Consider the following 7,386-nt stretch of genomic DNA (forward strand, 5'->3'; position numbering starts at 1 on the left):
CACTCTAGGGAACCATTTGCCTCAGCTGTAAAAAGCCTACAAATATTGGTGGAAGTGGGAACCAAATAGATAGTCATTCAGAGAGAGGAGAGAGAGAGAGACACACACACACACACACACACACACACACAGGGTTATGAGGGAAGAATAAGATCCTGCATAGTTTGGAAAACTTTGACTTGGCTTAATTTGGCCTTGCTTTAACGTGAATAGCCCTAGACCACTGTAACAAAGCCCAGACCAGATCAGAGCCACATCATCACCAGAGATAGATCCATACCGTATATGACCTGTGGGTTTGCTTACATCTGATTGCCCCAGAATCCCAGAAGACAACTGCAGGTGTGAAACCATGGCACATATAAGAGAAAGTTTCAGTCATCATAGTGCTCCCCCTTTGGAGCAAAATATTTCCTATATAGGATTTTCTGGCTGTTGTTTGTGCTCATTATCTGTCTGGGTTCCTCTCTGGCCCGCCTCAATTTTGCTCAAGAGGAGGTTGGGAGTGGTGCCAGATCAGATACAGGAACAGAGATAAAGAGAGAGACTGCTTCACAAGAGACATTGGGAGAAAGTAAGCATACTTAGTAGATACAAAGCAACAGAATATGTAGAGAAATATAACAGAAAAAAGAGAATCAATAACGTTAATTGCTCATGGTATTTATTAAGCACTTGCTATGCATCAAGTACCATCTTTGCCATCAAAGAGATTTCAATCTATCAATCAATAGTATTTATTGAGCATTGTGTGCAGAGAACTCTATTAAGCACTTAGGAGAGTACAATAGAATGGTAGATCTGATTTCTGCCCTCAAGAAGATTTCAGAGACAGGCACAAAGAGAAAGAGATAGATACACACACATAGAGAGAAACAGAACCTTTAAAGAGCACAGAAAAAGAAATTCAGAACACGCAGGAAAACAGAATAAAACAGGGGCAAAGTGAGAGAGCCCCTCCCAGGGTCACAGCTGGAGAGGTTTCAGTACTCTACTAGTCTCAACTATGGGAGGGACAGTCTAGCAGAGGCCCACCCATTCCATTCCTAGCTTGGCCAGTGGCTAGTAAATGGAAGGCATTCTGCTACAAGTCAAAACTCACCTGTGTTGGGCAGCAGCAGCAGCAGCAACAGCATGGGAGAGGGTCGATGGTGGAGACTCAAGTTGATTGCGAGGAAGGAGGCAATGGTAAACCACTTTTGTATTTCTACCAAGAAAACTCTATGGATACACTACCAGAATAATTGCAGGTGGAGGTGGGGCAATAGGGGAGAGATGGACAACAACAACAAAGAGCAGGAGAGGGAGAGAGGGAGGGAGAGAAGGACAAAGGGAGGGAGAGGGGAGAGTAAGAGAGGGGGCGAGGGAGAGAGGGGGCGAGGGAGAGAGGGGGCGAGGGAGAGAGGGGGCGAGGGAGAGAGGGGTCCTGCCAAGTCACAGAGACAAAAGCTAAAAGACATGGTTAGAAAGTCAGAAAGTGGGCAGAGACTCAGAAAATAAAAGAAACAACAGAATAAAGAAACAGAAATACAAATGGCAGAGAGAGGCAAGAATAGAGACCTTAATGACACAGCAGGGAGGAAAAAAAAAGTCTGTGACAAGGGATAAGACACTTAAAACAAAGGAAAAATAAAAAGACCAAGTCAGGAATCAGGAGAGAGACAGAGAAAAAATATCTCCTACTGCAACCTAACCCCCTCCACCACCCAATTTCGCTTTTCTAACAGCAACTGTTTCACTGTCCCTTGATCTCGTCTGTCTCACTGCCGACCCCTTGCTCAGTCCTCTCTCTGACCTAAAACACCCCATTCATAACTGACAGACAACCTCCCTCCCCATCTTCAAAGCCTTATTAAAAAGCACATCTTCTGAAAGAAGACTTCCCCTGTTAAGCCCTCACTTCCCTGTCTTAGCTTTCTCTTTTGCATCACCCATGAACCTTGGTCTTCTCTTTAGTATTCACTTTAGCATTCACCCCTACCCCAGCCCCACAGCACTTATGTACATACTTATTTGTAATTTATTTAGTGTCTGTCTAAACCTAGATGAAAGTCATCAAAAGCAGCTTAACAAGGAATATCTACATCACCAAAAACTGAAAAATAAACCCCTCATCTACTACTGGTCACATAAAAACATTAAAATATTTTGCTTTTTTATGTGAAAAAAATACTGCAACTGCAAATTCATATGTAAATCAATTGTAATACATTTGATCACATATTTAACATGTTCAAATATATACATAGATAAATATGACCAATGTATATTTTTATTAATTCATTCCTCATTATAGCTTCATAAAATTGAACATCTGTCTCAGTTTATTAGTTTGTGAATTTTACAGAAGTACAAGTTACATGTTAACTTTTTTCTTTACAAAAGACATATACCTCCATTCTTTACATTTTCACTTCATTCTTCACATTTTCACCTTCCTCTTTGATGTAATTCTTTTTCCCATTATTCAAGACGTTCTTTGAACCTGAAATACTCCATTCTGCCTGAATCTCTTATTGGAGTTCAAAATATTTTCTATTGGTCCTGCACATTTCTAGAAAGGCTCTAATTTATAATGAAGATCTGTTCCTTCCCTCAACAATAACCCAACTCCTCCTTTGATCCCTTTGAACTATCAGAGATCACATGCTAACCCTTATAGACTGAATAACTTGATTTCTTCCCCCTCAGCATCATTTTTGATGTCTTTTATTTATTTTGGCCTAGAGTTAGCCAAAGCTATCTTGAATAATGCCCAAATAACTCTATGAAGCTAATGAGAGCTATATAAGTGCTAACCACTTGTGTAAGTGTTAGGAAAGTTTGGAAAGGGGCAGAAAAGTATTTTTTTTTTAATAATAGGGATACAGATTTGTAATTCAACCAAAGGAAAAAAATCAAAGCAGATAAAATATACTCTTCATTTTTATTGATGGATTTTTTTGGTCATTCCTATTATTATAATACCTAACTGAAAGAGACAGTCACATTCATTTGCTTACATCTGGATGCTAGGTCTGGAATTAAAATCCACCAAACTCTATATAAAAAGAAATATGACAGAGGGGTCTAAAGTTCATTTTCTGAGGATTTACCAGCAGTGAAACTTTTCCTCAGTTCTTATTCTTTATGAGGTGTCGACAGATTTTTACACTTCTTGAATGTTTTCAGCTTTTAGTTTAAATCCAATTTGAACCCACAACCAACTCAAAATTGCAATTCCTTGGTTCTCAAAAAAAGTGCTGAAAAAGTCAAAGAAAAACATTCCAAAACACTTCTTCATAGCTCATAAAAACATTTTGACAAATTAAAATGAATCAGAAACATATGATTTTTATTACCCCAGAACTACACCCAGAATTAAAATTTAAGGGAGGAAAAAAAAACTGTTTGGCAAAATGCATTTTGGCATTATCAGGACCTAAACATTTTAAAAAATAGTTGAAGAAATTGCCAAAGCCAAAATACACTTGGATTTGCACACTCCTTACAATTATTCGTGCCTGCATATTCAAGAACTTCCTCAGGAAAATGTGGTTCCAGTACATCCTCCTCCCTTTCCCTGTTACTAATTTCCACCCAAACCTTCATTTTTACCGGTTTTCACTGTTGTTGGGGAATTCACATTCCTCAGCAAAATTCTCAGTGGATCTTTACCCCTCTGATGTAAACTCTACTTGGACAGAGATAGCATCCTGGAAAACCCACAGTATATGCCATGCACCCAGGGGTAAGTAATTAATGATTAATTGGCAATAACAATTGTGAGCCGTAGTAAGTAAACTTTTCCACAAATGAAAACAATCTCTTCCAGAAATTTAAGGTTTCACTTAGTTTTTTTGCAAGGATGTATTAATATAATGGTACAGAAAGAAAGCATACCCCAGAGGGGGAGAAAATTGTTTTCTTCCCCTAGAAAACCACAGGAGAAAGTATGCAAGGAAGGCATTTCAGTAGTCCTCAAGTTGCTTATTGGTCTGTAACTTATTTTTTATTCCCCAGCTTTACTAGGAGATAGTCATTCATAAATGTCATCGTCTTTATATATTAGTTAATAATAATAATAATGGCATTAATTAAGCACTTACTATGTGCAAAGCACTGTTCTAAGTGCTGGGGTAAATACAAAGTAATCAAGTTGTCTCACGTGGGGCTCACAGGCTTAATCCCCATTTTACAGATGAGGTAACAGACACAGAGAAGTTAAGTGACTTGCCCAAAGTCACACAGCTGACAAGTGGCAGAGCTGGGATTTGAACCCATGACCTCTGACTCCAAAGCCCAGGCTCTTTCCACTGAGCCACGCTGCTTCTCTAAAAGTTAGTTAGGGAAAGTGAGGCACAGAAAAGTTCAGCAACTTGGCAAAAGTCAAATTACCTTCACTGGGTTGAAATTGCCACTTCACATACAAATCATCCAATCAGTCGAATTTGCTGAATACTTACTGTGGGCATTGTACGAAACACTTGAGAAAATACAATATAACAGACTCAGTAAACGGGTTCCCTGCCCACTGTGAGGTTAAAGTCTAGGGGATGAGCTTGAATGCTGTATCTCTGAGTTTTCCATGATATATAGCCATTTATAAGGCCCCAGTGTGCCCTCATTAGTATTTGCTGGCTCAAAACCTGATTGACCAGTACTTGGCCTAGGATTCCCACTGGCTTGGCATTATTCACCACAGTTGAATGGCAGCCCCCACAAAGCGGTGTCACAGCTTTGTGTCCCCCACAGGTGGATTTGCTGGAGGTATCAACGTTCTGCCTGATGCTCTTTGATCCCAGGATGAACAAACATGTGCCAATAATGAAAATTGTGAAAATAAACCTAGTAGAAAAATTGGCAAAAGCAATTTAAGTGGACATGAGGAAGGGTGAAAGAAGTTATCCAGTCTGCCTTAGACTCCATAGAGTGTTTAGTGAGGTCCCACCATTGATTTTCCACAGAAGTCATCTATTATTCTCCTACCAGTGACTAACCAAGGTGCTCTGTGTTGACTCTGGTTCGTTCCTACTAACATAATAAGTTTTTTGCAGTCTCAGAAGCAGCTTTGGTGAGAGATATTAGAGGGAAAGTGTGTTCTGTCCATATCTCCATTGTGTTTGTCTCTATTGTATTCGCACGTGCTGTTAGCAGAGGAAATATAATGATACACTGTAATTTTCCTTTATTCATTTCCAGCAAGTTTTAATTATAGCACTGCAGCAGGATGAACATAGAGAGCATCTTGTTGTGAACAGTCCTTCGTAATGTTAAGTTGTTCGCTGTCTATTGGTCATTTTAAAAAGGCGACTGATTGAAATTACTCCAGTGCACTACAATGGCTTACTAGTTGAAATGAGCCCCCAAAATACACTATCCCTTTGTATTTCCATTCCTATATTGTCTAGCAGCATTGTGATCATTCACAATATATTTCATGCCAGCCAGGTACATAATTATAGCTTTGTATGATAATATAATGTACTTTTTCCCTCATACTCAGTAAAGTTATGTAGGTTTTAATGCTTCAGTTTACAGGTTACAGGTGAAAAAAGACACATTTTTCTATTGAAAGTGCCCCGATGAACATATATTGAAAGCATATTTTCAAAATACTTTGTGCTATGTCTTTTTTTAAGGGCTCAAGTCTTCTTAGAGCACTTTGGTAACTATGATTACAATAGATTATTTTACTGTCTAGTGCCATCATTTTGCCATCACATCATAAAACACATGTGGCTTATGTAAAATTGCTGAAGCAAGAAAACTTACTCAGAAATAGATTTAGGCTCTGGACTCGGCTCACATTTTGAATGCTGACTCTAAACTCTGACCTACTCTGAAAAGAACTGAACTTTTAAAGAATCCTGTGCAATTACCATAATATTACCAAACCAAAGACGGCTGATGTAATGTAATACAAGTGGGCTGGATTAAATCGACAAAGGCAAAGGAACCTGAATTTAGGACTTTTACTTTGTCCTCAACATTTCAGGTTGTATCTTAAAATTCCAGCATTTTGTTCTGAACTTAAATATGCTCTGCTTTTCAGTGAGGGAGATTGCTGAGACTCTTGCGATCCAACTGTGCTCAGAGTGGTTTATGAGTACATTTATATACACCATTCACTGTCACCCTTGTACTTAGATGTGTACTCTTTATTCACCCAACCCTCAGCTCCACAGAACTTATGTATTTATCCATAATTTATTTTAATGTCTGTCTGCCCCTATAGACTTTAAGCTCCTTATGGTCAGGGAACATGCTGTCACACATTATACTGTCTTTTCCCAAGCTCTCTGCACGCAGTAAATGCTCGGTAAATATGACTGATATATGCATATATACACAAAATTCAACCACCTACATGAGCTGAAGTACTCAGTCTTCACTAATGTTGAGTTTATTTTAATTCTTTGTTTTAGATCATCATGGTACTTATGATGCTAGGCACCGAGGTAGATATAATGTTATCAGATCAGACTCAATCACTGATCCACTTGGGGCTCACAGTTTAAGAGGGATGATAGATGTTTCAACCCCATTTTGCAAATGAGGAAATTAAGGCATAGAGAAGTTAAGGGCCACTGCCCAAGTTCACACAGAAAACAAGGGGCAGAAACAGGACTAAAACTCAGATCTCCTCATTTCCAGTTCCATACTCTTTCCATAAGGTCATGCTCCTTTTACATTTCCCTTCATATCTGTTTTTCTCTATTACTTCTTCTCTTATCCTGACATCCCCTGAAATAGCTAAGCCCATCTGTTGCTCTTGAGTGCATATGTGTTCTTGTTTTGTATCCTGAGCATTTTTCTCCTGAGCATTTAAGCAAGTTTTCATTGTGGTCTCTGTTTCTTTTGATAAAATGATTCTGTGCATGTTTCTACTGGTGAGTGACCCTGTGTATATGAAGGAAGGCTAATTGTATAAGTTGAGGCCACAATTTGTGATTTTATGTGGGTATGGTGAATGTGAGGGCACGGGTTATCTCTGCCCATTGTTGGGTAGGGACCGTCTCTATATGTTTCTGATTTGTTCTTCCCAAGCACTCAGTACAGTGCTCTGCACACAGTAAGTGCTCAATAAATATGATTGAATGAATGTAAATCTAGGCATGGAGGAAGACAGAAATGGGGAAATGTTTGCAGGATGTCAGACTGAAAATATTAGTTAGGCCCCTTCACTTTGAAAAATTGAAGGTTAAGAGAGAACATGATTGAGTTTATAAAATCATGAAAGATATGGGCAGGCTGAATATAGAGTTGTTGCAAATCAAATGGACAAGGGGTTTCTATTTATTGCAGCTTGAAAGTAAGTAGGCTCAGGACAAATGCAAATAAATATTTCTTCACTGTGATACTAAGCATGTAAAATTTGCACCACAGTTGTACAGGCAGTATTTA

General features: G+C 38.8%; 1 non-coding gene across 1 annotated transcript; it reads left to right on the forward strand.

Annotated features, from left to right (window-relative positions):
• Positions 1–954: 954 nt before the first annotated feature.
• LOC119945343 lies at positions 955–1,092 on the forward strand. The gene has a single exon (XR_005456212.1). It is a non-coding gene; the product is annotated as a small nucleolar RNA SNORA7 (small nucleolar RNA).
• The last annotated feature ends 6,294 nt before the right edge of the window (positions 1,093–7,386 follow it).

This window comes from Tachyglossus aculeatus, chromosome 24, assembly GCF_015852505.1.
Source record: "Tachyglossus aculeatus isolate mTacAcu1 chromosome 24, mTacAcu1.pri, whole genome shotgun sequence".
Taxonomy (NCBI): Eukaryota; Metazoa; Chordata; class Mammalia; order Monotremata; family Tachyglossidae; genus Tachyglossus; species Tachyglossus aculeatus.